General features: G+C 40.1%; 1 non-coding gene across 1 annotated transcript; it reads right to left on the bottom strand.

Annotated features, from left to right (window-relative positions):
• Positions 1-2,213: 2,213 nt before the first annotated feature.
• Positions 2,214-2,320, bottom strand: LOC113457414. The gene has a single exon (XR_003377993.1). It is a non-coding gene; the product is annotated as a U6 spliceosomal RNA (small nuclear RNA).
• Between the last annotated feature and the right edge of the window lie 640 nt (positions 2,321-2,960).

Raw genomic sequence — 2,960 nt, 5'->3', positions numbered from 1 at the left:
CTCAAACTCACAGAGATCCGCCTGCCTCTGCCTCCCAAGTGCTGGGATTAAAGGTGTGCGCCACCACCACCCGGCCTGAAATATTGTTTATATTTTATCATTTTTAATTGTGCTACATATATATTCCCTACTCTTCCCTTCTGCTCTCCCTCTCTGTCCCACATACTCCGAGTTGACTTAGGAGATCTTGTCTTTTTCTCCTTCCCAGTCAAATCCATGTATTTCTCTTAGGGTTTCCTTCAAGGTTGGGGATTGTAGGCTTGTTATTCTTTGCTTTATGTCTAAAACGACTTATGTGTAAATGTATCCTTATCCATTCTTCAGTTGAGGAGCACTGAGACTGTTCCCAGGTCTAGACATTACGAATAATGTTGCTATAAACATGGATGAGCAAATGTCCTTGTGGTATGATTGAGCATGGGTCTTGAGATAGAATGATTCCTAATTTTCCGAGAAATTGTCATACTTGCTTCCAAACTGATTGTATCCTAGCAGCAATGGAGGAGTGTTCCCCTTACTCCACATCCTCTCCAGCATAAGTTGTCATCAGTATTTTTGATCTTGGCCATTCTGACAGGTGTAAGATTGTTTTGATTTGCATTTCTCTGAAAGCTAAGGATAGTGATATTTCCTTTCAGCCATTTGAGATTCCTCTCTTGAGAGTTCTCTGTTTAGGTCTGTAATCTATTTTTTAATTGGATTTTTTGTTGTTGTTTTGATATCTAGTCTCTTGAGTTCTTTCTGTATTTTGGAGATCAGCCCTAAGATACAATGAGTAAGAGAGGTCTTTTTCCACAGATCTTTTCTTCATCTTCTGCCACATTGGACCCTGAAGTCTGACATCACCTTTCTTGGAGAGACTGAGACTAGAAAAAACTGGTGAGAAGCTGTGAAGATCTGCCACAAATGTCTCCATTAAAGGACACCTCCAACTCAGAATTCCTTATTGTTCCTCTGCATAAGCATTGATAGCTCAGAGCTATGATGCTTCCATTATTGGATATTTTTTTTTGGGTTCTTAATCTCATTAATAAAAAAGTTTAAAAATGTACTCAAGTGAAAGTCCAAAGATAATCTGCTCAAGTTATGAGGGAATATTTCAAGCTCATGCAAGTATGCAACTCAGCAATCACACAGAGGAGGACAATGGAGGGGTAAAGGGAGATACACTCATGTTGTTTAAGCAGGTATGAAGGCCAAACATATGATAAACAAACTGCCACATGAAAAATGGGGCATTTCTAGAAAAAGTAAAGGAGCCTAAAGTATCAGAAAAAGTTATACTTAGATTCAGCGAGTGTCCAAAATCAGAATGAAAGAGACAAAAAAAAAAAAGGTAAAGTCTGATCTGGCCACCCTGGATTGGATAGACAGACCCTACTGAAACTCAACATAGCATGCAGGAACCACACTGGGTAGGGAGAATTCTAGGAATGAAATGGATAATATATCAATTAATGAGAAAAAGTTTAGACAAAGAGTCTTACTACATAGCCTTGACAGTCCTGTATATTGCTATGTAGGCAAGGCTCATTAAGTCTCTGTGTCTCTGCTTCCAGAGTCCAGGGATTGACTGTGTGCTGCACCATCATGCCTCTCTAGGAAAAATTATTCTCCCTATCCCTTTGGTATGACTTTAGAGGGTCCTATGACTAGGTGATGGACCCTGCCCACCTAGAACACTGGGTCTCCACCCAGGCCACAGTTTCTGTTCACTTAATTCTGAGCTTTCTTTAATGGACCTCTGTAGCTACTCTAAATTATAACCCTAAAACCATTTAGGAATGAGATAAGGATCAGAGCCTCCAAATACTTTTGCTCTCTCTGGTTTTGAAAGAACAAGGTGCCCTAAGGCCATTTTGGGGTTCTAGACAAAGAAGAAACTAGTTTTTTAAAGTTATTTATTAAATGTCCCTTTCCTCACCTTTCCAAAAGTAAAAATGTAGCACTTAATTACATTTCCACAAGGCACAAAGCATAAAACATCAAGTATGTGGAATATTTCATGCCTACAAACACTTGAAATTGTATTGCTATTATTTGCTAGCCTATTTTAATATACCATCAGATTTTTTTAATTCTACTAAATAATTTATTGATGAATAAATTATGAAATAAAAAGAATTCTGAAAAGTCTGTCCTAAGAGTAAATGTCTCCCTTTCACCTATAATACTGTTTTTTATTGCTTTATAAATAATACCATTCAAAATAAAAAAATAAGGAACGCTTCATGAGTTTGTGTATCATCCTTGCGTAGGGGCCATGCTAATCTTATCTGTATTGTTCCAATTTTAGTATATGTGCTGCTGAAGCGAGCAGAAACTAATTTATTAGAGGTCATTTTCCCAAAACATCCTATTCAGTTTCAACCCCTTCTCTCTCTCTCTCTCTCTCTCTCTCTCTCTCTCTCTCTCTCTCTCTCTCTCTCCTCTCTCCCCATCCATCTATCTATCTATCTATCTCATCATGCACCCAAATCTGCTCACTTCCCAGTGTCTCCATATCTGCCCATGACCCTTGCAGAATTCCCCTCAAAAGAAAACACTGCAAAATTAATTAACCAAATGCCACCCAGATCAATGTGACCACAGCAGCAGCTTTCCACACAGACACCAACACAGTCTCATCCTCATGGCTCTAGGTGGTAACAGGAGCCACAGACATCAACTCAGATCCTGCCTTCTGTAGAGACAAGAGTCAGACATGACTCTTGACAGCAGCCCAGACTTGGGCAACCATGGCCCCATGTAGCAGCAGAAGTCACTCAGATTGCCATGGCCCCTATGGCAGGACAGGACCCAGACACCAACATAACCACAGGTTATGGTCTATACTCAGACATCCATGTGGCCTTTGGTGGCAACATGGTCCATGCATACCAACATAGACCCTGGCTGTGGTAATAACATGGAACCAGACTTGTCCTTGGCAGCAGTCTGAGCCTGGATATCACCATGGC

This window comes from Microtus ochrogaster, chromosome 26 (genome assembly GCF_000317375.1).
Source record: "Microtus ochrogaster isolate Prairie Vole_2 chromosome 26, MicOch1.0, whole genome shotgun sequence".
Classification (NCBI taxonomy): domain Eukaryota; kingdom Metazoa; phylum Chordata; class Mammalia; order Rodentia; family Cricetidae; genus Microtus; species Microtus ochrogaster.
Note: the sequence above shows the minus strand (reverse complement) of the source record. Positions and strands in the feature narration are given on the sequence as shown.